Consider the following 26,517-nt stretch of genomic DNA (forward strand, 5'->3'; position numbering starts at 1 on the left):
ACACAAACAATGGCAATCCCTTTCAGTAGGATGGAATGATCTACAGTGTCAAAAATCACATTGACTTTTACGAGAATGATGACAGCTAAAGTGGCCCTAATCCAAGATCCTTCTAAGTTTCTCAACCACAGCCACTAACTCAGTCTCCATGTGATGCAGCGGATGGAAGCCCATCTGGGTAGGATGTAACAGTGGCTGAGATTCTAGAAAAGCAGAGATGCGCTTGTTGACATACTTCTCCAGTAATTTAAAGACACCTTGCAGAAGCAAAACTGGCCTCAAGTTACTCAATGTCAGTGGGTCAAGATTGGCAATTTTGAAAAGTAGCTTTACTATCGCATGCTTCTGGTGCTGGGGAACAGACCCAGAAGTTAGCAAAAAATTGAGCACTTCAGTCAGGACTTGGGCGATCGAGGCAGCTACTTACTGCGTGATACGCATTAGGTACAGGGTCAAGTGGTGGTCCTGATTTCACTGCCATTAGCATGTCAGTAACCATATTGACAGAAAGAGGAGGACAAGACGAAAGGGTCAGGCCTGACGAAGTTGTGGAGACATCACCAGGAACATCATTAGTGACAAAAATTTTAGAAGTGGGAATGGAGGGAAATGCAGAAATTTTTTAATTTTTGTTTCCTGTAAGAAAGCAACTATTTAGTTAGAGTGCTCAGTTGATGCCGCTGGAAACAAGCTGAGGGGGGGGCTCAGTGACCGTTATTTCCTTAGAGAAACTTGCAGAGTTGACAACCATTGAAGAATAACAGGCAGCTTGAGCAACTTTAATTTGTGAGTGGAAACGGCAGGTAGCAGTCCTATACTATCAAATAGTGTCATAGTCTTTCCTCTGTTTCCTCTCCAACCGCTTACATTCCTTTTTTTAAAAGGAGGAGATTGGAGGAGAACCAAGGTGATCTGTGAGCATGGGGTGGAGTTGATTGTAGCCTAGCGGGGAGCACAATGTCAACTGAAGTGGACAGTCAGTCATCAAAGCGGCAGGCCACCTTCTCCACCAAGTCTGAGAGAGACAGTTTTGATGATTCTAAGGCTACTAACCATCTATTGGTGTTTAAATTATGACAAATTTCGTACTAGGTTTTTGGCTGGAAGCTTCGATAAGGAAGGCCAGTCTTTGGTCACACTAAAAGAGATCAAATAGTGGTCTTGCCAAGTCGGGGGTGGAGGGTGGGGGCTTGACATGCAAATTGTTGATGTTGCTAAACATTAGGTCCATAGTGAGCCCCTTCACATGGGTGAGGCCATCTACCATCTAAGATAGTTGCAGGGTGCCCATATCCTGTAAAAAGGTTTTTGAGGTGTTATTGGAATGAACGTCCATGTGGTGATTAAAATCACCCAATGGGGTGAGATTAGGTTTCACCGTCACCATGTTAGAGACTCCCTCAGGGAAAGAACAAAGAAATTCAGTGGTGGAGCCAGGTGGCTTATACTGCAGAACGCTGTGAAAAGGACAGGTAGGACAAAGCGAGAGGGAAAAAGCTAATATCTCACAACTGGGGATGAATAGTGATTGAGTAAAGCATTTAAATGAATCCGTATATTCAAATACAAGTCCACCCCCAGCTTTGCCCACCCTATCCAGCCTGGAGATCAAATAGCTGGAGGGGAGTGCAGAAGCAATGTCTGGCCCGGGCTCCTGAGTAAGCCACATTTCCGTAAGAAAAAGGGTGTCAGGGCATAGATCTACCAGAAGAGTAAATATTGCAAGCTTATGCGCAAGCAGAGAGCGACAGTTGACCAGAAAAAATGACCAACCCGACTGAGGGGACCAGTGAGGACTGGGTCGCCTTCACAGCCCAGCCACAATTGTTGCAACATACTGGGGGCACAACTAGGATTAATGGGATAGCGGCAAGGGAACAGAACAAAAAGCACACAGATCATTGCTAGAGCAAGTCAGCATTGCTGGAAATGGGGTAGTCTATGGCCCCCGGGTACAACCAGGCACAGCCAGTCTTGTGCCTTTTGGCGTGCCAGCAGGGCACCCGCTGCATGTCCACACTACGCCTGTCATTAAGAGGAGGTTAGATGAAACGGTAGAGCGCGGGTGACACGGAACTGGGAACTAACCACTTCTGGTCGAGGCAACCAAAAACAGATAGTTAGATTGAATTAGGGAGAGAAGGCAACATGATTGGGGAGATATGGAAAATGTCACTTACCCAGTGTACATCTGTTCGTGGCATTAGTCGCTGCAGATTCACATGCTGTGCACATCCCGCCATCTGGTGTTGGGCTCGGAGTGTTACAAGTTGTTTTTCTTCGAAGAAGTCTTTTCGAGTCACGAGATCGAGGGACTCCTCCCATTTCGGCTCCATTGCGCATGGGCGTCGACTCCATCTTAGATTGTTTTCCCCCACAGAGGGTGAGGTAGGAGTTGTATATGCTAGTAATAGTGCCCATGCAATGGAGTGAATACGTATGTACATAATGTAGTCTAAAGTACTATCTATATTTACAAATATACAGATGTTCAAGATCAACTTCTAAACGGCTACAGGCTCCCGGGGAGGCGGGTGGGCGCATGTGAATCTGCAGCGACTAATGACACGAACAGATGTACACTGGGTAAGTGACATTTTCCATTCGGTGGCATGTGTAGCTGCAGATACACATGCTGTGCATAGACTAGTAAGCAGTTATCTCCCCAAAAGCGGTGGTTCAGCCTGTAGGAGTTGAAGTTGTCTGAAACAATGTTCGTAGTACTGCTTGGCCTACTGTGGCTTGCTGTGTTGTTAGCACGTCTACTCAGTAGTGTTTGGTAAATGTATGAGGCGTAGACCATGTAGCTGCTTTACATATTTCTGTCATTGGAATATTTCCTAGAAAGGCCATGGTAGCACCTTTCTTTCTAGTTGAGTGTGCCTTTGGTGTAATAGGCAGTTCTCTTTTAGCTTTAAGATAACAGGTTTGAATGCACTTAACTATCCATCTAGCAATGCCTTGCTTAGAAATTGGATTTCCTGTATGAGGTTTTTGGAAAGCAATAAATAATTGTTTTGTTTTGCGAATTAGTTTTGTTCTGTCAATGTAGTACATTAAAGCTCTTTTGATGTCCAATGTATGTAGTGCTCTTTCCGCTACAGAGTCTGGCTGTGGGAAGAACACTGGTAATTCTACTGTTTGATTTAAGTGAAACAGTGATATGACTTTTGGTAAAAATGTAGGATTTGTTCGTAGAACTACTTTATGCTTGTGTATCTGAATAAATGGTTCTTGTATGGTAAATGCTTGAATCTCACTTACTCTTCTTAAAGATGTGATGGCAATTAAAAATGCAACTTTCCATGTTAAGTATTGCATTTCACAAGAGTGCATGGGCTCAAAAGGTGGACCCATGAGTCGTGTTAAGACAATGTTGAGGTTCCATGAAGGAACTGGTGGTGTTCTTGGTGGTATAATTCTCTTTAGACCTTCCATAAATGCTTTTATGACTGGTATTCTAAATAGAGAAGTTGAGTGCGTAATTTGCAGGTAAGCTGAAATTGCTGTAAAATGTATTTTAATGGAAGAGAAAGCTAGCTTTGATTTTTGCAAATGTAGTAAGTATCGTACGATGTCTTTGGCAGATGCGTGTAAGGGTTGAATTTGATTGTTGTGGCAGTAATATACAAATCTTTTCCACTTATTTGCATAGCAATGTCTAGTGGTAGGTTTCCTAGCTTGTTTTATGACCTCCATACATTCCTGTGTAAGGTCTAAATGTCCGAACTCTAGGACTTCAGGAGCCAGATTGCTAGATTCAGCGATGCTGGATTTGGGTGTCTGATCTGTTGTTTGTGTTGCGTTAACAGATCTGGTATGTTTGGTAGTTTGACATGAGGCACTACTGAGAGGTCTAGTAGTGTTGTGTACCAAGGTTGCCTTGCCCATGTTGGTGCTATTAGTATGAGTTTGAGTTTGTTTTGACTCAGCTTGTTTACTAGATATGGAAGGAGTGGGAGAGGGGGAAAAGCGTAAGCAAATATCCCTGACCAACTCATCCATAACGCATTGCCCTGAGACTGATCTTGTGGGTACCTGGATGCGAAGTTTTGGCATTTTGCGTTTTCCTTTGTTGCAAATAGATTTTTTGTGGCGTTCCCCAACTTTGGAAGTAAGTATTCAGTATTTGTGGTTGAATCTCCCATTCGTGGATCTGTTGGTGATCCCGAGAAAGATTGTCCGCTAGCTGGTTCTGAATTCATGGAATAAATTGTGCTATTAGACGAATGTGGTTGTGAATCGCCCAATGCCATATTTTCTGTGCCAGGAGACACAACTGTGTTGAGTGTGTGCCTCCCTGTTTGTTTAGGTAATACATCGTGGTCATGTTGTCTGTTTTGACAAGAATGTGTTTGTAGCTTATTATGGGTTGAAATGCTTTCAGGGCTAGAAATACTGCCAAAAGTTCTAAGTGATTTATGTGAAAGTGTTTTTGGTGAGTGTCCCATTGTCCTTGGATGCTGTACTGATTGAGGTGTGCTCCCCACCCTATCATGGAGGCATCTGTTATTACGTATTGTGGCACTGGGTCTTGGAAAGGCCGCCCCTGGTTTAAATTTATACTGTTCCACCATTGAAGCGAGGTGTGTGTTTGGCGGTCTACCAACACCAGATCTAGAATTTGACCCTGTGCCTGTGACCACTGTGATGCTAGGCACTGTTGTAAGGGCCGCATGTGCAACCTTGCGTTTGGGACAATGGCTATGCATGAGGACATCATGCCTAGGAGTTTCATTACCTTTTTGACTTGTATTTTTTTATTTGGATACATGGCCTGTATTACATTGTGAAATGCCTGAACCCTTTGTGGGCTTGGCATGGCAATCCCTTTTGCTGTGTTGATTGTCGCCCCTAAGTATTGCTGTGTTTGACACGGCAGAAGGTGTGACTTTGTGTAGTTGATTGAGAAACCTAGTTTGTGGAGTGTTTCTATGACATACTTTGTGTGTTGTGAACACCGTTCTAGCGTGTTTGTTTTGATTAACCAATCGTTTAGGTACGGGAACACATGTATTTGCTGCCTTCTGATATGTGCAGCTACGACTGCTAGGCATTTTGTAAAACTCTTGGCGCAGTTGTTATTCCGAATGGCAACACCTTGAATTGGTAGTGTACCCCTTGGAATACAAACCTTAAGTACTTTATGTGTGAAGGATGTATCAGTATATGGAAATATGCATCCTTTAGGTCTAGCGTTGTCATGTAGTCTTGTTGTTTGAGCAGTGGGATTACGTCTTGTAATGTCACCATGTGAAAGTGATCTGATTTGATGTAGGTATTTAATGTTCTGAGATCCAATATAGGTCTCAGACTCTTGTCTTTTTTGGGTATGAGAAAGTACAGAGAGTAAACTCCTGTTCCTTTCTGTTGGTTTGGTACTAATTCTATTGCTTCTTTTTGTAGCAACGCCTGAACTTCTAGTCCTAGAAGATCTATTTGTTGTTTTGACATATTGTGTGTTTTCGGTGGGACGTTTGGAGGGAATTTGAGAAATTCTATGCAATAACCATGCTGGATAATTGCCAGGACCCAAGTATCTGTTGTTATTTCCTCCCAATGTTTGTAAAACTTGCTTAGTCTCCCCCCCACAGGTGTTATGTGTTGGGGATGTGTGACTTGTAAGTCACTGTTTATTTTGAGGAGTTTTGGGACTTTGGAACTTTCCTCTTTTTTTTTTGGAACTGTCCCCCTCTATATTGTCCCCGAAAACTTCCACGCAGATATTGCCTCTGATAAGTGGGCCATGTTTGTGAGGTCGTGGGTTCTGTGCTTTGCCCTCGAAACCCCCTTCGAAACTGTGTTTTTCGAAATGTGCCTCTGCTCTGTGGGGAGTAGAGTGCGCCCATGGCTTTGGCCGTATCAGTGTCCTTCTTAAGTTTTTCGATAGCAGTGTCCACCTCCGGCCCAAACAACTGCTGTCCGTTAAATGGCATATTGAGCACAGCTTGCTGTATTTCTGGTTTAAATCCTGAGTTACGCAGCCATGCATGTCTTCTTATTGTTACTGCTGTGTTGACAGTTCTAGCAGCTGTGTCTGCAGCATCCAAAGCTGACCGTATCTGATTGTTGGAGATACTCTGTCCTTCTTCAACTACTTGCTGTGCTCTTTTGTGGAACTCCTTGGGCAAATGTTCTATAAAATGTTGCATTTCGTCCCAATGAGCCCTATCATATCTGGCCAACAAAGCCTGTGAATTTGCAATACGCCACTGGTTTGCTGCCTGTGCCGCCACCCTTTTGCCTGCTGCGTCGAATTTGCGACTTTCCTTATCTGGAGGTGGTGCATCTCCTGAAGTATGTGAGTTTGCTCTTTTGCTAGCTGCCCCTACTACAACTGAGTCCGGTGTTAGCTGTTGTGTGATGTACACGGGGTCTGATGGTGGCGGTTTATATTTTTTCTCCACTCTTGGAGTAATGGCCCTTCCTTTTACAGGCTCCTGAAACACTTGTTTGGAGTGTTTGAGCATCCCAGGTAGCATGGGAAGACTCTGGTACTGGCTGTGTGTGGACGACAGTGTATTAAATAGAAAGTCGTCTTCAATGGGCTCTGCATTTAGGCTGACATTATGAAATGCCGCTGCCCTCGACACCACTTGTGCGTAGGCTGTACTATCTTCTGGTGGCGACAGTCTAGCTGGATAACAGTCAGGACTATTATCTGACACTGGTGCATCATAAAGGTCCCATGCGTCAGGGTCATCTTGACTCATCCCTGTGTGGGTCGGGGATTGCATCATAGGTGGAGTGGCTACCGGTGATGGTTGCGGAGAGCATTGTGGAGATGGTGGCGGGGTTACTTGTTTAGCCACCTTTGCCTGTGGCTGCTTGTCTTTCTCCTGGAAGGCAAGTTTGCGTTTCATCCTAATAGGAGGGAGAGTGCTGATCTTTCCCGTTTTTTTTTGGATGTGGAGCCGTCTTTGGGTGTAGTCCGGCTCCATTGTCTCTAATTCCTGTCCAAATGTATGTTTTTTCATTTGTGAGGACAGTCCTTGTTCCTCTGTGTAGGAACCTGATTTCGGTTCCGAAGCCGGATGTTTCTGTATCGAAACCTTTTCGGCTACTTTTTTCAGTTCCGTCGAAACCTTTTTTGTTTTGGGCATCGTGGTCTCTCGGTGCGACTCATTTTGGTGCCGCTGTCTCGGTGCCGAACCTGCTCGGAGCCACTATCTCGAGCCCGAGATTGCTGTGTGGCGGTATCTCGACCGGAGTCGGATGACTTCGCCACCAGCGTGCCCTTTTTCGGTGCCGATGATCGGTCACCTATTTTTCGGGTTAAGCCATGGCCTGTTGGCGGTGGCGTCCCCTGGGCTTTTGTTGTCTTCTCGTGAGTTTTATGTTTCGACGTCTTACTCACGGTTTTCGGCGTTTCTTCGGGATCGAGCTCGTCCGAGTCCGATTCATGGATGGAAAAGCTTTCTTCTTCCTCCTGGAAACGCCCTTGTCCTGTCAGTGCCGACGCCATCTGCAGTCTTCTTGCTCTTCGGTCTCTTAATGTCTTCTTCGACCGAAACGCTCGACAGGCTTCACAGGTATCCTCCTTGTGCTCTGGAGACAGACACAAGTTACAGACCAGATGCTGATCTGTATATGGATACTTGTTATGGCATTTTGGGCAGAAGCGGAATGGGGTCCGTTCCAACAGCCTTGAAGAGACACGTGGCCAGGCCGACCAGGCCCCGACGGGGGGATCGAAAAAACCCCGAAGGGCCACCGGAGCTCTTCAAAAGTCGGTGTCGATCTGTTATAAGTAACCCGATACCGAACGCAAACAATACCGACGATTTTTCAGAGATTCTAACTAACTTTCCGACCCGAAACACGGAGCGAAAAGGAACACGTCCGAACCCGATGCCGGAAAAAAAAACAATCTAAGATGGAGTCGACGCCCATGCGCAATGGAGCCGAAATGGGAGGAGTCCCTCGATCTCGTGACTCAAAAAGACTTCTTCGAAGAAAAACAACTTGTAACACTCCGAACCCAACACCAGATGGCGGGAAGTGCACAGCATGTGTATCTGCAGCTACACATGCCACCGAACATATATATATACATATATATATATATATATATATATATATATATATAAGAGGGCTGAACAAGCAAGAGTAGGTAAAAAGTTGGGCAAGGGATGAGGTGAAAAGTGGAGGGAAGAGGTGGATGTAAGTGTGCAGAATCAGCGAAAAAAAAGGTAAGAGGCTGGAGAAGAGGTAACAATGTCTTTTGACCAGTGTGTGCTGCTACATCCGTTGAACATTCTGCCAGTTTTTAATTCCCTATTGTTTTATTTTCCATATAAAAAATTGTCTTTGTTTTGAGATCCATGTGTTATCCTTCACAAAGGGTTGTGTTCTTCAACCGTCTTCAATGTGAATTTTAGCCTGCTCATTGTGCACCACTGACCTTTCTATTAACTCTCCGCCCAGTGAGTCCCTTTCCTGCACATGTCCTGACAGGAGATCTAGAGCTCATAGCTCCTGCTCTGACCTCCCTTTGCAATATCTTGCTTGCCTCATCATTGGTTGCTACCAATATCAAAAACTAAAAAAAAGCTGTGGTTGTTGCTCAAAACGTCCTTCAGCACACTCAAAACCTCTCAGTGTCTTCTGACCTCTCTTGTGAGACCTACTCTTTAGGTCAGGGCAATAGGTGATTAAGTGAGAGCATCAGTGGAGGATACCATTGTTGATTGCCATTTCAGAACTATTTCATTTGGTTAAGATTTATTCCTTTTAGAAACGTCTCTCCAAAAGTGCCAATGGTGAGCAGTCAAGCTTACTGCAAGAGTTGATAAAGGTATTTTAACTCAAATACAGTATGTCACATTAATCATACCAGATTAGCACTTTAGGGACTGATTTAGAGCAGGTGGTTGTGGAGCGAAACATCACAAAAATATGTTGTCACTAAAAATATCTGAGCTCAGGCACAATTTGGTTATTTCTTCTTAGGCTAAAAATGAGTTGAGTGGCATGGTTCTGGCCCCTTTACAATCTAGCAAGTGTCTTATCAGATGTAAAGGACGTGACAATTTTTTTTAAATTGTCGATCTCTGGTACTAAGTTAGCTTTATTTTGCAAGTCAAGCACCACTTCCTCCAACCTTCCTATTCCACATTGTTACATTTCCTTTCCATATAGCTGTAAACTGTACAGTGTCTACTGTAGTTTGTCCTTTTTTTATGTTGCTTAAGTGAATCTCTTGAGTGACTGGCTCCCAGTATAGCTTTGGCAGTCTTTTGTTCCCCAGTCATAAACTGTTTTCCCTTTTTAGCCATCTCTTTTGTATATCTTTGTTAGCTCAGCGCACCTCTTAAAAATTGATTTTGAGAGTAATCGCTGTTTAGGAGCTCACTATGCAGATGTGGTCCAGTCTTTGGTCCTTCTGCCTCCCAACATGTTAGCCAGCCCATCTTTGTATGACATTTGTCCTGTTTTCAGTTGATTGCTGTAGCTTCCGCAGGTCTCTCGCAAATCTAGCATTTATCCATTTTGTGTTGATCCCCCACCCCATGCCTGCTAAAAACCAAATGGCTTATCTGGAACTTTACTGGCAAAGAGGGGGTGGGGATAGGAGTCGCTTGAAGTCCCACTATACATCTCTGTAACAATCTGACTTGGAATTTTAATCATGCGTTAATCTGAAAACAATTGGTGAACACTGAAGTAATTTTATTAGTTTTAGAGACCTAGTTTTTTCTCAACTTTGATTGATGTAATGTATTATTACATACTACAGTTTTAAAACATATGTACTTGTTATTAGGATTGTGTATTATACCTGCAGCCATTTTAGTATTATCTACACTACTCTAGGTATCCTGGTATAAAGGTGCTTCAACAATGCCAGAAAACTGATGTTACTTTCTATGATGTTACTTCTCAGAGGGCCTTATATGTTTCTATTCTGATTTGGGCCCCACAAATCATAGAACAAGCCCCTAGTGTGGCCCAAATGGCCTGTTACGATGCTGGCCTTTAGCTCTAAAAGATTTTTCTTTTTACAGGAGTTAGACACCATTATAGCAACGGTCTAAAGATTGCTCTGTTGTGCTATTTCAGTTATCTAGCAAGAAGGCAATCTGATTAATGCCTAAAGAAGACCGAACCTTGAGTAGGAAATGTTTTAATGTACATAATACTAGTGTCTTTTTGAAAACTCAACATAAGGTTTGTCTATGCCAGTTGCCAGACTGTGCGTCTTACTATGTAAAGAGGTAATCACACCTACTGTTCATCCTTTCCAGGAAATCTCACTGTGACCACAAGAGCGCCCAAGAGATTCTATAGGACTTGTGAGTACAACTTTCAAATCCCAGGACCGTGCAGGAAGCGGTGAGGTGATATGTTTAAATTAGACATAAAGGCCCTAATTAGTAGTAGCTTGAAAATGGACGAGTTCTCTAATTTTAAGTAATGCTGCAAGATGAACATGTACTGCACTGCACTGCATCATAAGTGAGACCGTTACAGTGAAATCTACTTTTTAAGAATGTTTCTAACTGAAACATGTAGTGGGTCAGTGCCTCCAAAAGCCCTTGCTTTTATCTGCATCCATATCTGTGTTTTGGGACACAGAGGGGCATATTTATACTTGTCTTGTGCTGAATTTGCATCATTTTTGACGCAAATTCGGTGCAAAACTAACTCCTTACTTATACTTTGTCAATAGACACATCTAGCGCCAAAGTTATGGAGTTAGTCAATTTTTTGGACATGGAAACCTACCTTGCGTCAATAACATGCAAGATAGGCGTTCCCGAGCAAAAAATGACTATGGCCTTAGCGCCATAGAGGAGTGGTCAAATAATGGCGCAAAGCTTGCTTTGCGCCACTATTTAACGCCTGGGTCAGGGAAGGTGTTAGGGGACCTGAGGGCCAATCCCATGATGGAAAACCATGGAATAAGCTCACAGATGCCCTCTCCAGGCCTCAGGGACACCCCCACCCACACCAGAGGGACAGCAGAGGATGAGGGACCCCATCCCAGGTAAGTACAGGTAAGTATTTTATCTTTTAAAGTGCCATTGGGGCACTGAAATGGCCCCCTGCATGGCACTTGGGGCAATGGCCATGCCCTGGGGACACTGGTCCCCTCTGCTGGCCATTGGGGTGGTGGGCATGACTCCTGTCTTTTCTAAGACAGGAGTTGTAATATGGATGGTTTTGCGTCAGAAAATGATGCTTGGCTGGTTAGTCATTTTTTTTCTAACCTGCTTAACGTAATTTTGTGGTGCAAAACCCCCTTCTCCCATACCGCCACCCCCACCTGGCTAACGTCATTTGTTTTTATGCTAGCCCACCCTTTGCACTGGCTTGCACCATTCCATAAATATGGTGCCCGGATGGTGCAAGCCGGTGCAAAACTTTTTGATGCAAAACTGCGTTAGTGCAGTTTTTCGCCAAAAAGTATAAATATGTACTATGTACTTGTACATACTTATAGCAGTTTAAGGTAGCTAAATTATATGAATTCAAGTGCCAAATAGCTGAGTTATTATGGATTTGAAACCAAAATACCCTGTTTACATGCTCATTGCTCAAACTGAAATGCGAAGTCAGTTTTAAGGCAGAGATACATTAAGACTTCCTTTAGGTGGGAAAACTATCATAGCGAGGTTAGTGCAATAAAAATTACTGGCATGGTTGTCTGCTGCATCCTGCATGCCACATACGGCAGGAGAGGCAGAAAACTGGCTGTCAGCACCTCGAGGTAAGGTTTTTTTTTTTTACCAACAGATCTGTGTCTGATAGAACCCATTTGTTGAAGTACTACTAGAATCTTGACATGCATCATTTTGTTCCATGTCTCAAAGCCATAAGTATCAGGTGGGTCATTGTTTATACCTGCTAAATGTTCAGACACCATATCTTTCTGTTTTCGAGCCACTCTGTGCCAAATGTCTTGTGCTACGATTGACAGTAGGATGGAACATTCCCTTTAGCTTATGCACGTTAACACATTGTAATCATGGCTTCTGTGTGAATCAATACTAGTATCTATCTGTACAACCAAGTCTATGTCCACATGACCCAACCAGCTCCAGAGGCATAGAGCAAGGGAAGAAAGGAACTGACGCCAATGAGCAGAGGTGGAGGTTATATTGTGGCTCTGATGCCATTGCTAAGGTGGGACGGACCAGACACAGCGCTGCACGATGCCTCCTACCAGCATGCAAGGGAGTTGCATATAAAAATCCCCGGATCCAGTACGCCCCTGGGGGTATTCACAAGGTGGAGAATCCACAGTTATATACATTACCCACCAGAAAGAGTGTTTCCAAAAGTAATTAACTTGTTATAATCACGCACGACTTTTGGTTATACACTAGTCAATACTGCCGAAGCTGATTTGAACTGGAAACGTGTAGCCTTTCAAGGTGAATGAGGCCATGCAGGAAGCCATCATTACTATCAAGCACCCATCTTTCCTCACTGTCAATCTCCGAAATCTGTAAAAGGGGACTGAGTTTCACACCAGTTCTCTATTGGATAAGCTTTCAATATCCATAAATACATGGTTGATCCGAAAGAGGTCTTTATCTAATGTATACATTTGGTACTGATGGAAGATGGATTTTTTTTTTTTTTCCCCAGTCTACCGTCAAGGTACACATGAACAGACTGGAGGTGTAAAGGGATTTGTACAGAGCCACTCGTCGGACTTTTCCCCTCATGTTCTGTAGAAATAAAGATGTTGTTACTGCAAAGGCCACAATAACTCACATGGTTTTATTATAAATTGTTTCAAAGCTTCATCTACATTACTCAAAGAAATGCTCTGGCTTGAATGGTAGATTGAAGAGGTGAGACACTCATGTTGCCATTGACTGATGTTTACATGTTCAACGTTAGTGTCACTGCATCAAAGCAAAGCAAATAGCTCCTCTTAACTGATTCATTTACTCTTGCACCATTCCCTGAAACTTCTTCTGATGTTCTTCAGGAAGAATCAGACTCACCGTCTCCATTTCTGAGTTATTTTATGTTAGTTCCTGGGGTTACATTCACAGCAGGTGGGATCTGTTATGATGTTATTCTCCATCCACCAACATTCCATGCATCAGTACAATTTTACAGCATGTCCATTAATGCACATTTAAATATCACATCACTAGATCTTCACCTTGCCTCTCACACAGTACAAACTAGACATGCATGTTACTACATCACTCAGTTCAGTTATACACAGGACAAACAACAATGCAGCAATGACCCAGAGACAAAAAAAACACACACCTTTTCAATTGCACACAAGATGTCAGCACATGGAAGCACCTGCACGCCACATTCTACCTGTGAACCCAGTGAAGCCAAGTCAGGTGCTCCCATACACATGCAGCGATGAGTGACTCCAGTACATACATACATACATACATACGTACAGTGACAGCTGGTCCCAGAGCACTCTCAAGCAGAACTTGTGGCCAACAGCTACAACACAAGTGGTACCATACTTTCTCATATTTCCACTTGTGACAGGGTACTACTCTTACCCACTTTCACATGCGACAGGGTACAACAAGCCCACAGGCTTCTTCCTGTGACATGGTATTACTATTGCCCACTTTCGCATACTGCGGGGCTGTAGTGAAAATAGGTAGGTTTGACCACTGACTGTGTTTCACCACTGTGCATATTAATTGTTCAATGTTCACCAGTTGCAGATTACATTTTGTATTCAGTTTAGCTGCCTATTGGCTTTATCGTGGCCTTAGACATTGCAGATGGGCTGTGTTTTTCCACATGGTAAACTAAGCTTGTGTTCTTTGTATTTTCACAGAGTTTCATGAAATTGTTTGATTTTTGGAAACAGTATAGCCCTCATCTGAGCAAAATCGTAATGCTTTGGTACAGAGTAACTGGGGAAAAAACATGAGTTTGAATGGAATGAAGAGCAGCTATGTGCTTTTGATTTGGCAAATGAAATAATTCAACAGACTTCAGATTTGTGCGTAGTGCAAGAGGGAAACATTGATTTACATGTAACTGTTCAAGGACAATATGCAAACTGGAGTTTGTGGCTGAAACAGGGGAGGACAAGGGTGCCCCTGGGGATTTGGATTCGAAAACTATCTGACATTGTGGCGAGCTATACTCCTTTTGAAAAACAGCTTTTGACTTGTTATTGAGCTCTAGTGAATACTGAGCAAATCACACTATATGATAATGTAATTCTGAAACCTGAATTACCAACCATGCAGTGGGTGATGAGTTCACCTAAATTGCACCGTATAGGACATGCACAAGAGACTAGTATCATACTTTAGATCTGGTACATACAAGACAGGGCTTGAGTAGGACCGTCAGGCACTGCAGCCCTACATGAACAGCTGTCACAAGCCCCTGTACAGGATGAGAAGAGGGTGCAGGGAGTACCACAGTTAAGAGTCACAAGTGAAATTGAGTGCACCATTTGAATTATTGTCCCCTGAGGATAGAAAGCATGTTTGGTTTACTAATGATTCACTGACATACATGGGTACTAAAAAACATTGGAAAGCACCGTTATACAATCCAGTTACCAAAATGTTGCTGACCACCACAGGAGAAGGAAAAAGTTGCCAATATACAGAGTTGTACAGTGTGTGTCAGACTTTAAAGCAAGAGCTGCCTTAGATGTGTCATTTTTACACTGATTCTTGGTTCACTGCCAATAGATTAGCCGTTTGGCTTTCCACATGGCTTGCACATTACTGGTTCATTCATTCAAAGGATGTGTGGAGCAAAGCATTGTGGCAGGAAATGTTAGAACACAGTAAAGTCATAGATGCTCATTGTCCCATTGACTCACTAGAACGCTGGTTCAATTCCCTTGCAGATGTTAAAGACAAAAGTTCAGAGGCAGAAGTGTCAACCCAGAATTCTGACTTGGTGGGGATGGCTAAGTGGGCGCACCAGAAATGTGGACATCTGGGAGAAAAAGCCACTTACAGGTGGGCAGAGATTAGAGAGATGCACATTCCTGTAGATTTGAAAACAAAACTGATTTTGCAATGTCCTATTTGTCAGCACACACAACAGAGATCTGTCCCACAAACAGTCAAAGATCAATTAGGGAGAGGAAAGTTACCAGGACAGATATGGCAAATTGATTACATTGGACCACTACCGATTAGTAGCGGGTGTCAATACGCCTGCACCATAGTGGAAACTTATTCTGGATACTTGATTGCTGTCCCTTGCAAATGTGCTACTCAGCACAATACTATCAGAACTCTGGACTTGTTAATGTTATACTATGGAGTACCACTCCAGGTCCAGAGCGACAATAGGTCACACTTCAAAGGCGAATTGGTACAAGACTACTGTTCTCAGCACAATATTGAGTGGATATATCATCTTCCTTATTATGCACAGGCCTCAGGACTGATTGAGAGAATAAATGGTTTACTGAAAGCTCAATTACGAAATTTATTTGATGAAACTTTGAAAAACTGGAGCGAGCATTTAAATGAATCACTCCAGATTCTGAACAATAGACCATTAACAAATGTTGAAACACCTTTGATGCAAAAGTTAACCCCAGCTTTGCAAATACAACCACATGTGGCCACCAATACCATCACAAACTGGGATAAAACCTGGAGCGTTAGCTTCTTATAGAGCCACACCTGAATCTGCAGGTCTTGACTTACATGCTTTACAAGCTTACAGACTAAAATCCCTAGACATAATGTTGTGTGAAACAGGTGTTGGCATACAGATTCCCCCAGAGCATTCTGGATTGATTGCTTCCAGATCTGTGTTGGCCCATAAAGGTATTCAGGTTTTAGGGGGAGTGATTGATGCAGATTACCAAGGAGAAATCAAAGTTATTCTGTTGAATAGTGGAGAATTTGATTCATTCATACAGATTGGAGACAGAATTGCCCAACTTGTCATAAGTGCAGTAAATGGCGGTTTGGTAAGGAAGGAGTCTGCCCCAGTCAATCTGACAGTGCAAGGAAAGGGAAGCTGTGGTGCAGTAGATCAAAACCACAGTGCTAAGGGGTGGGTTGAATCCCCAAATGGCCCTCCAGAAATTATAGCAAAGTACCTCAAAAACGTCCTGCTGATTATAGAACAAGGAAAAGGAAAAAGGAGAGCACATTTCAGATGACAAATGTTATCTGCAAGAAAAGTCGTACTTATTTCTTTTGCAGATCCTACTACGACTTGTCACTGACCATGAGTGTACTGTGTGGTCTCCCTTGGGGCGTTTGCATGTGGGGTCGGCGTAGGGACCGCACCCCCAACCTGAACCTGATTGATAGCCCTTGTGCAAAGCTCCTGCTGTTTTTAAAGTACAAAAACGTATGGATCCATTTTGTGCAAATTGCGTCCTTCATTCAAGTTCTACATGGGAACAATACAGAGTACCATGGATGTTCAGTCAACTTGTTTGATTACATTCTTCCACTGGAACTAACCCATGGCTTGTTATCATCTGATGACTGCTGCCAGTCTCATTAAGCAAAATTGCCAGTTAGCTGGCTGTCTTTCGTGTGGAAACCTTTCACTTATATTCCAGCAACTCTTTCAGGTGGACCGTGTACCTTTACATGATTAGAACTAAGGATGTTTCCATCTAATTCTACAACAAATTACTATCCTAGAGACACTATTCAATCAGTTATTATCCCAATCAGAGTATATAAGCATTAATCTTTTCATTGTAGGTGTGTCTGATTTGAAAGTTCATAAGATCAATATGTTAATCCACTTCCATTGCTTTACAGTGATTGCTTTTATCATTACATTATATTGCTGTATACAATGCAAACCTGATTTGCTTTCTTTGAAATAAGAGAAGAGTAAAATAAAATCATTGGTCAGAGGGTTGGGCTGTAGTGAAAATCGGTAGGTTTGACCACTGACTGTGTTTCACCACTGTGCATATTATTTGTTCAATGTTCACCAGTTTCAAATTACATTTTGTATTCAGATGAGCTGCCTATTGGTTTTATCGTGGCATTAAACATTGCAGTTGAGACAATCCAGATGAGCTGTGTTTTTCCACATGGCAAACTAAGCTTGTGTTCTTCGTATTTTCTCTTACCGACCACGATAGCATGATAAGGAAGCGCATATTTTTTGTTTTTCTTTAGAGCAGGGAACAGGTTGGCCTTGGAAGAGGGAGCCTTGAAATGTTGGCCAATTTTCAACTTTTTTTCTTCCAACTCTGACCTACGTTAGCCAGCATGTTTTGAATATTTACATCTGAGAGGGAAGGGCTTTTCAGAAGGCTTTTTCCATGACTGTTTAAGCTATAAAAGGTGGCCCTGGTCAGTAGCAAGGGAATTTCCAAGACCTCGGTCAGGGTTGGACATCAAATGCCTGACACAGACACTTGTCCCGTGAGGGTGGCTATCGCTTTCTCACAGTTGAACAGGGGTCATCAACTTGCTGGCATCAGAAAGATGAAGAGCTTTGGCAGGCCCTACGGTGATGAATTGACTTTATCCTTTGTTTTGCATTTATGCTATAATATAATCACATATATTTGCTGTGTACATTGCAGTTGAGAATCACTTTGAAATATTTTTCTTTCATTGATGTGACTATTTTTTAAACGTGTGCCTCCGACCTACTAATCCCTTTTTAGGAACCACGTGGTGGAATAATAATAAATGTCTTCTTTAAACTAAGAAGTGCAATCCAGAGATTTTTGTCAGCTCGGTCATTAGTGAAAGCAAAACAGGGGCACAACATTCTCCTCCCAAGTTTCCTCATTTGATAGTGTACTACTGGTCTGCAATTGCAGAACACTGGCAACTGCAGTACTGCTCTTACCCCAGTTGCACATCATACTCCATCTTCCCCACAGACATGTGCTAGCAGCACTATACAACATAACTTGAAACAGGGTACTCCACTTCCCAATCTTCATACACAATAATCCATACAATAAATATGTAAATCCACAAAACAGTATGGAATTATAGATAACGTTAATTATCCTTTAAGTATCAGTTTGTAGCGTACAGTGCTGTTGATTCCCATGCTCTGCATATTCCTTGCCCTATTAGTGTTGGGCTTGGACATTCATTTTCCTACGAAGAAGTCTTTCAAGTCACAAGATATGTTGCACCTACTCTCTTGGTGCAAGGGCACAAACAGTAGGTTTGTTAGGTTGGTTTTAATGCAGCAGATGAGTGTCGACTGAGCATAGCTTAGTGAACCATAAATACTGTGAAGTGTGAACTGGTTAATAAAAGAGATCTGTAATTATCACAAACTTCTAGAGAAGGGTGTGGTTGTATGTGAATCTACAGCACTATATGCTACAAACAGTAGCTTCCAGGGTACCACAATATCATTTTCGATCGTAGCATGTGTAGCTATAGGTACACGTTCTGCATTTACTGAGTAAATGTGTGTGGTTAGGTGGCCGCTTTGCAGCTGTCAGTTAGAAAGGCATTCCTGGAAAACTACACGAAAGGATGATGGAGTGGTGAAACTTTTCATACACTCACCCTGAGTCAAAGATCTGGGTTGAATCCATCGTACTTTTGCTTACCAAGGCACCCAGTTGGACCAAGCAATATGCAACTCAGTTTCGAACTTGCTCCCTATAGGAACAGTCTAGCCAGAACTGCCAGGCCAGGTACTCCCGGACCGGAAACAAGTATCCTGCGACCAGTTTCGGGGTATCACCCCCCATCAGCCAGGCTACCATGAATCCAGCGGCACAGTAAGCAAGGGACCCACATCTGGGCATACCATGGCCACTTAGGGTGACACTGGCAACACAAAAGGATGATGGAAGGAGTGCTGAAACTTTTCACTCACTCACCCCTGTTCCCTGAAAAAGCCATGATTGCTCCTTTGTTGCCAGTGGAGTGCACCCTGGGCAGGGGAGAGTTGAAGTTTCTCTTTGCTTTGTGATAGTAGGTGTGGATACACTTGACTAGTCGTCATGCTGTGCTTGCCTTAGAGATGGGATGATCCTTGTGAGGATTTGCAAAGGCTACAAAAGAACTGGTCAGATTTTTTAAAGGGCTTGGTCCTGCTGAGAGCTTTTTTTTTTACATCTAAAATGTGTAGACCTCTTTCTGCTACTGTATCTTGCTGCAGAAGCTAGGAGCTCAATAGTCTGAGGTGAGAGGGTGATACCACGTTGGGGAGAAACACAGGACTGGCCCTGAGAACAACATATGTTTGTGAAACTGAATGGACTTTTCTTGTTCGGAGAGTGCTTGCAGTTCACCAATGTGTCAGATGGAAGTTATGACCACTAAGGCCATCTTCCAGGAAAAGAACTGCAGGGGACATGAGTGTAAAGGATCAAAGCATGGCCCCATGATGACTGCATTGAGGTTTCACACAGGATGGGAAATATGGCACTCCATGAAAGCCTTGACTACTGGTATCCTAAAGAGGAATGATTGTTACTTGTTTTGCAAATAAGCTGCCACGGCAACTAGGTGCAGGCATACTGATGTGTATGCAAGGCCTGACTTTTGCAGGTGTAAAAGCACATGTTGTCCTGGACATTAGGCAAGGGTTTGAGTAGAGATCAAGGTTTTAGGAAATGCATTAATGATAAACCCTTTACACTTTGCTGTGTAACAGGTAAGTACGGTGGGTCTAGTGGGTCTACCCACTTCCAGCAGGATAGCATTGTATTTTAGGGGGGGAGGGGGAAGGAGCGGTGAGGGTGGTCCTCAGATGCCCTATCACTAGATTGAGCTGCCTTGGTTCTGGATATCTAGTCTTATATCGTCTGTACGGGAAGGTCTGGCCTGAGTGGCTGCTTCTCTTGGGGGGCTGATGTACATTTCCAGGGGCATGGAGTACCAGAGCTGCCATGCTCAAGCAGGCACTACTAGAATGAGCTTCAGGAATTATTGTCTCATTCTTCTCACCCTTTACAGGAGGTGTGGGAGACTAGGAAATGAATAGACAAATATCCCTGATCATTTTGTCCATAGTGCATTGTCCATGGATTGTGGGTGTGTGTACCTGGAGACAACTTTTGACCATTTTACGTTTTTGGAGGTCGTTAACAGGTCTATTTGCAAGGTGCCACAATGCTGGAAGTACCTGTGTAGGACTTGTGGCTGGTTGGATTTCCCACTTGTGAACTTGCTGATGCACCCTACTATGCAGGTCTGCATTAGTAGGCCACCCCCAGGAAATGTTCCGCTCAGAGTTTTATGTCCTGGGAACTCACTCAATGCCAAATATCCTGAACAGCAGGAGACCAGTGACAGTCATTTCTGCAGGTGAATGACCTTGAAGAAAGCTTTGAGGGCTAGGCAAACAGGCAGCAGTTCTATGTTTTGAGTTAACGGCCCTCATGTTGAGTAACCTAACAACCCCGAGCACAGTCATCACACTGAGGTGCACCACCCTGGCTTGTTAGGCATGTGTCAGTGTTATGGTTATCTGCAAAATCAGGTATGCCCTGCAAAAAGGTGTTGTTGTTCCACCAATGCACAGAATGAATGCTGGCCTTTACCAACCTTTCCAGTGCCCTCGTCCTCTGACCACTGCCTCACGAAGCACTCTTGCAGGGGCGCACATAGACCTGCATTGGGCACGACAGATGCAGGAGGACACATTCTTAGGAGGCACATCACAGTTTTTAACCTGAACAGATGATTAGGCAAAAAAACAGCAGCAGTTGCTTAATGCCAGCACACTTTGTTGTCTGGTATAGGCATTACCTGTAACTGCGTTTCACACAGATCCCCACAAGGGTTGGATCTGTTGTGGTTGAGATAGAACTTGGTTGCTTTTATAGTAAAGCAAAAGTTGTGGAGCAGGGTGATTGTTGCTTGAGTGTGAACTAGGAATTGCTGCCTACTGCCACGCTTAATCATCAAGTTATAAAGGTAGGAGAAAACATGAGTGCCGCCGTTGGTCACAGATTGGCAGCCACCACAACTAGGCACTTGTTGAAAACACTCTTGGAGTTGTGGTGACCCCAAAAGGAAGTATTCTGAATTGTTAGTGACGTACTCTTACCACATTGGAAAGGTCCGGACGATGGACAGAGTGGCTGTTTTTTTGGAAATGGGCACCCTTAAGTTTAAGCACCGTCATGTAACTGCCTAGTCAGAGCAGAGGAATGATGTCCTGCAGGGCTGTCATATAAAAATGTTCTGACAGGTTGTGCCTATTTAGAAGCATCAGGTCTAGTATGTGCCTGAGAGAGCCGTCCTTTTTGGGAATGAGGAAGTAAACAGTACACTCCTTTCCCCTACTGGTGTGGAGGCACACTCTATTAACCTTTTCTGTCAGATCACTTGTGGTTTTCCTCAAGAAGGCTGAGGTCGTTTCTGCTCTGGATATGCATGCAGTATGGTATGTTGGGAGGAATGAAGTTCTGGGCAGTATCTCTTGCAAACCACCACTAAAACCCACTGATCTGATGTTATTTCCTCTCCGTGAGAGGGGAAATCATCTACTGCCCACCATACAGGAGACATCTAGGGGAGATGCAGCAAGTCATAGCTTAAAATTAGAAGCTCTACCACAGGAGCCACCAGTGCCCTTCCCTCAGTTGTTCCCACTGTGTGCACCCCTAATGCAATTATTGCTGGTGTGGCGCTATCTTTGGCAAACGTGTGGCAGGTCTGGAGTTGTAGCTTTGCCTCCTCCTTGCAAAAATAATCTCTTGTGGTTGGAATTTTCAGTACACTCATAGACTTGGCAATCTGTCTTTAAAAAAAATAAAATAATAATAATTAGTTTCTTCTAGCTTCTCTTCAATCTGGAGGTCCAAAGAGATGCTCATGGACCTCATGTTTAAACCCCGAGATGTAACGCCAAGCTAGCTGTCTGATGAGGATATTCGTGAGACTGCGCCTGGAGGCTGTCTGCAGCATTGATCGTGCATCAAATGTTGGCACTTAAGATGGTTTTGCTTTTGAACACACTCTGTTCTCCTAGGTGTTAGGAGCTTAGCCTTAATTGCTTTCTTGAATTTTTCTAAGGTAGATTTGAGCATTCCCTTAATCATGAGGAAGATCCGGACTGAGCATTCATACTTGTGAATAGTCTGCATTAGGAAGTTTAACTCTCCCTGAATGATGTGCAGTGGCCCTCGGCATGCCTTAATGGGGTAGTGGTGCAAATAAGTATCACCCAGGGAATCAACTCTGAAGTCTTCTCAGGGGTCGTCAGTGGGCCCTGTGTATAACAGATGGACATATGGGTCAATGGGATCATATGAATGCTAGATTCCAAAAGGTGTGTGCAAATCCTTGAGTCACTCTTGCTGAAGCAGGGGAGGTGGTGTATCTGAGTGTAGAGGTGGGGGAAGTGGTGGAACATATGGAAGAGGGCGTGAGCCCCTATCCCACTTCAGTGCTGGCTCCTAAGGGGCCTCTGAGAAAGGTTCTTCTTTGAAGGAAAGCCTCTTGCAAGGATGCGTTGCTAAGGGCTTTGGCTGAGGTAGTTTTGATGAGATCTTCTTGATCACTTCTTCCTGACGTTGACCTTCTACTGGAGTCGCTGCAGTACTTGTACCACCGATTTCGCAGATCTGGCAGTCAACAAAGCTTCTAGTCTGGATGGGATCTTCAAGAGACAGGATTTTACAGTTGGTTGTGGTCTTCGGTTCTGGTTTGGATGGGGTCTTAGATGTCTAATTCAGAGGTGAGTGAGGGTGCTTGACAGGACTCGGTGCGCTGGTTGACTCTGTGCTAGCTGAATGAAGGACACTGCACAGTCGTGTCTACAACCAGACTATGTGCTAAAGTCTTGAGACTATTTTCCATGTATGAAATACCACAATTTATAGTTGCACATAACAAGTTTCCAGCATAGAAAGACATTTCCAGACCCCACTGGGGCGACAAACGATTCTGAAATTGAGTGTGTCCCAGTACGTTTTAGGCTTAGAGTTAAACATTTATGATTCACTTGTTTTCCATTGCTTTATTTCGAAATACAATTTTTGTGTGGAAAAAACAAAATCTTTTCCATAAAAAGAATTGCCTAAGAGCAGAGCCAGGTTTAAGGTTATTTGCTGATAAATATGTGCACACAGCAAAAACAAAAAGTTGGAAAAATACACTATACTCTCTCGTTGTGTTTCTTAAAACGTCATCAATTAAATTTGGCTCATGATAAATTATCTCACACTGTAGATAAACCCCAGAGACCTAAAAGTGCGAATAACTTGTTTAACTAACGAAGAAAGAACTGGAAAAGGTGTCCAAAAAGCTGAACTACGAATTTTCAGCTTTCTTGAAATGAACGTCGTTCAAAATAAGGTATTGCAGATGAGGTACTTCTGGAGTGGCCCTGAAAAAAACCAGATAATGCAATTTAGCATTTGATAAACAGTACACGTTCTGTTAAATTTAAGCATAGTCAACTTTTCTGTTTTTATATAAACAAAATTAATTGTAGTAGGTATTTTTCCTTTACCTACCAAAATGCAAGAGCATTGATTAACATCCACTCTGGCCCTTTTAAAGGCCCAGAGCAGATGAAGACAATGCTGTGTTCTAGTTTGAAATCGATGTAGAGAATTAAAATAATCACGGGAGTGTTTTAGCAACCTAGGATTGCACCCTTATGATGATACTAATGTGGCGAATGTGCCCCACTGTTGTAAACAGACTTCACAGAAAGCAGGAACATGGCAGCTCTAGAGAGCTGGGCGACGAGCAAAAGAGAAGAGCACACTCAGCTCACTTAGCATGCACCCTGAACATCACACTACTAAGGCAATCAGGGCCACCTGCAAAGAAACATTCAAAATATTCACATTTATACCGGCAATGTAAGAAGATCTGAAGTCAAAAACTGAAAATCAGGGCATAGTTAGGGGTGCACCAGATCGTATCTGAGGTGTATACGTCACAGCCACAAGTACGCCCAGGCTTGCGTACTGTGCTACACCGACTGAAGAGCACTGACAAGGCAAAAGTGGTCTCGAGTTGCTTGTGTTTCAGTTCAGGGAGGACCTTATCTGGGAATTTGGGCAGGACTGCTGCAAATGGACTGATTTGAATATGGCTAGATCCATAGGTGGCAGAGTGTGCAAAATAACAATGAACTTGGATGTGGGCCAAAGTAATTACTGGTGGCTGACATTAATTCAAGCACTCCACCCATTCCTTTTTGTCAAATGTAAAAACATCCTTGCACGATCTTTCTCCAACTGTCTTCTTAAAAGCCTCACTAGCCCTTTCAGCAGGCTTTGAAATAATCTCCCTGCCTCAGAGGGTTTGTTAGAACGTGACACACCAGTCCCTGAGTGAGAAAGGAAGCTGGATGCAATGGAAATCGCAGTTGCCTTAAAGAAAACCAAATTTTCAATGGACTGCCTGCGTGATGTCATATCACCTGATTTAGGGGACCATTGGGGCCTAGAATCTGCCTTCTCTCTGTAACCATTCCAGATACACTTCTGAAACTGGACCGATCTAAGACGTAAATTAATTGATCTATCAGCTGCAAACTTTCCTGGGAGTTGCCCCACACCTGGAGATAAGGGGAACTCAACCTGTTAGGGGAGGTGCAATAAAAAACGTTGTTTAACTCCACACCCCTCAGACTTGCCCAAGATTAGACAGACACTAACCTAGCATTGACTCAGAATGGAGGAAAATCAACTGGATTTCCTAGCCTGACCTTGGGGACAAGGAGCACATGTTCAACTGGTAAACAGCCACCCAACAGCCAGGTGTATAATTGTTATGCCGGTTTACTTGGAATTGGAGCTAAGTAGCAGTGGTTGGCATGACTAGGATTTGGTGAATCGTGTTTACAATCAAAATTGTGATCACCAAGATAGAATGCATGGAGGTTCAGGATGGCCTTGCTTCCAAGTAGATCTCCATCAAAATAGATAATTCATTAGAACACACCAAAGAATACACAAACTAGATTTCAACAGAGTGGCTAAATAGGGTTTGCGCATGCTTTGAAAATTACACCCTAAAAAACACTCTTGAACTGCAAATTTGTTCATATAAATCCTAGTAGATGCCCTCCCTCTTTCGAAACTGGCGGCTCAGAGCACAAGAAAGTGATGGTCCCTACGCCAGGATACGCTTTATTTTGTAACTGCAAGTGAATAATTCCACAGCCCACAAGCATGGTTACACCTCACCTGCTCCTTTCAGGTCATGAAAAGTGAGTGAACTCTTAGAACTCAAGCTAAATGCTGAGATTGCTGCAATGCAGGTCAACACTGCAAAAAGTACAATAAGTAATTTTCGGAAGCGGTTTCCATGAACCTAACTGAACTGCAGTGAACACATCAGAAGAGATGGTGTGTACCATCTTTCCCAGCTTGCTACCTGCTGAATGACTAGGTCACCCACAGCGGTAAATCACATCTTTAGTCCTACGAGTGTACCTGTAAGCTCCTATCATTCTAAAGTAAGCTCTCATACATTCTGTTCTAGCGATTATGTTACACTGATAAGATTCCTCATGAAGTCAATGGTTCAGTTGTAAATCATGCAAGACACTACATATACTCCTCTGTTAAATGTAAAAGTGCACTTTTAAAAAAATAAGACAAAATCTATATAAACAGAAACATGTACAACTATATTTCTTCAATTAATCTTCCTGGAACTTTGATCTGTCGATCCAATCTGGTGACTGGAAATTGTGAATAGTCGTCTTCAATGTCGAAAACTGCCAATGACAGTAAGGAATTAGCAAGTGTCACTGAGCGTTAACAATCGGTCTTTCTTTCACCAACTCGAGCTGAAGACTGATGAAACACAGGCCTGAAGTGAGAAGAGTCTATGATAACGATACTTCCCTGGTTGGCAGGCAGTCCCCATGTGTCCTTAGGTAGATGCTACTTGAAAAGGATCAGCATCATAAGGAGCATTTGATTTTCTTTTCAGTATCTGTCAAGTGATCACCACATCTTCCTTTTGGAACGTGAGGTCTTTGGCATGTTGCTACTTGTCTGCATACATTTTCATGTTTTGTTTTTGAACTAAGTCCCTTGTACGGCTCAATTTGCCATTAGTGTCTCTTTCTGTGGTCTACTGGGATACCTTTTTTGTCATTGCTCTCCTGAATATCAAAGTTGCAGGACTTTTATCTGTGGTCGAGTGGAGTGTCAAACCTTATGCCCGTAGAGTTCAGCACCGGTTTTAAACCAAGCTTCTCAAGAGTTGTACGCTGCACTATTTTCTTTAGTGTACCCATAAAACGCTCAACAAGTCCAATGACCACATTCCAATGCTGCCGAAATTCCTTCTTTAGCTACTAAAGGGTGGATCACTGTGTGACTTCACAATGGCTGGCAAACCCCATGCTGCAAATATGCCATCAGGTTTTTCGATTACTCATTCATGTGTTGTGGCCGAGAGATCTTAGACTAATAGAAAATGTGAATATTCATCTATTATCACCATTGTCAAGTGGACCAAAGAAATTGATGGTTGCTTTCTCCCAGGAATGCTTGGGGAGTTCTCACCTGTTTAGCTTATGTTGAGTGACTTTGGTTGACAGGCAATTGCATATGTGACGGGCATTGAGCTCCTTTTCAACTTTACCATCTAGGTATGAAAATCAAACATGGATCTCTAAGAGCTCTCT

The 26,517-nt window shown here is 43.2% G+C and overlaps 1 protein-coding gene across 2 annotated transcripts in view; it reads right to left on the reverse strand.

The window, feature by feature from the left end:
• Positions 1-22,857: 22,857 nt before the first annotated feature.
• The window catches only part of GRSF1 (G-rich RNA sequence binding factor 1), a 463,146-nt gene continuing 459,486 nt past the window's right edge, over positions 22,858-26,517 (reverse strand). For both annotated transcript variants that reach the window (XM_069236866.1, XM_069236865.1), the window contains one exon: positions 22,858-23,241. The gene's annotated coding sequence lies outside the window, so the exon portion shown is untranslated. The remainder of the gene's footprint in view (positions 23,242-26,517) is intronic.

The sequence above is a fragment of the Pleurodeles waltl genome, chromosome 1_2 (genome assembly GCF_031143425.1).
Source record: "Pleurodeles waltl isolate 20211129_DDA chromosome 1_2, aPleWal1.hap1.20221129, whole genome shotgun sequence".
NCBI classification, from domain to species: Eukaryota; Metazoa; Chordata; class Amphibia; order Caudata; family Salamandridae; genus Pleurodeles; species Pleurodeles waltl.